The sequence below is a fragment of the Quercus lobata genome, chromosome 8 (assembly GCF_001633185.2).
Source record: "Quercus lobata isolate SW786 chromosome 8, ValleyOak3.0 Primary Assembly, whole genome shotgun sequence".
Lineage (NCBI taxonomy): Eukaryota > Viridiplantae > Streptophyta > Magnoliopsida > Fagales > Fagaceae > Quercus > Quercus lobata.
Window position 1 is genome coordinate 16,678,692 of NC_044911.1, and position 846 is coordinate 16,679,537.

An 846-nucleotide genomic window follows, 5' to 3' on the forward strand; every position below is an offset into this window, starting at 1 on the left:
AAATAAGTCTCGTAAATAGAAGTCATTAAAGGAGCGTTTTGGATAACCAAACGGTGAGAACGCATCAGGAGTAAAATCAAAAGAATGTCTCGTAGACCGGTGCATTTCCTGGGCAAATGGAGAACCGCCAGCATTAGTGAAAGGCCGAATTAAATGAGCCATAATAAATGCTCGGTGTTACCAAAACCCCCCTTTCCAACCAAGAGGTTGGACAACAAGGTTTTGAAGGGTTATTGTGGGGCCCAAATAATTTATGAGCCAGGTCCATTTACCCGTGGGGGGTCCAAAGGTCCAAGCCGAGGAGGACTATGGCCCAAACTCGATAATATAAAGCACAAGATAGCCTTGGGATACAGCCGAGGACAGTTCAGTCCTCGGCAGACCCAAAGTCCCACCGAAAAGAGGGGTAAAAACGGTATAGGACCAAAACTTGGAAGAAAAATCTAAAATATCCAGGGAAAGCTACCCTTATTGCCATTCAATACTCTGAACCTGACAGAGCTGTATTCTTCGACTTTTACAACCATCCCCAACGACTTTGGGTATGGGCTGATGGGACAAGTATCAGTCTTGGAAAGGTTGACTCTATACATGGACGAAGGACAGTGAACACAGGCTAGTATAAAAGGAAAAATAAGCAATCTAAAGAAAAGACTGGGAAAAATGGCAAAAAACCAGAGCCTCCCAGCCCACCTCCAGGAGAAAGATTCCAGGGGTGAAGAAAACTTAACCATGCATGAACACCATGAGAAACCCACCACCTGGTGACCAAGGCCTAGCCTTTCAAACCCACGCTCTACAAATGATATTGTTTGGACCATTTCATGTACGAACCTACGGTTCGTC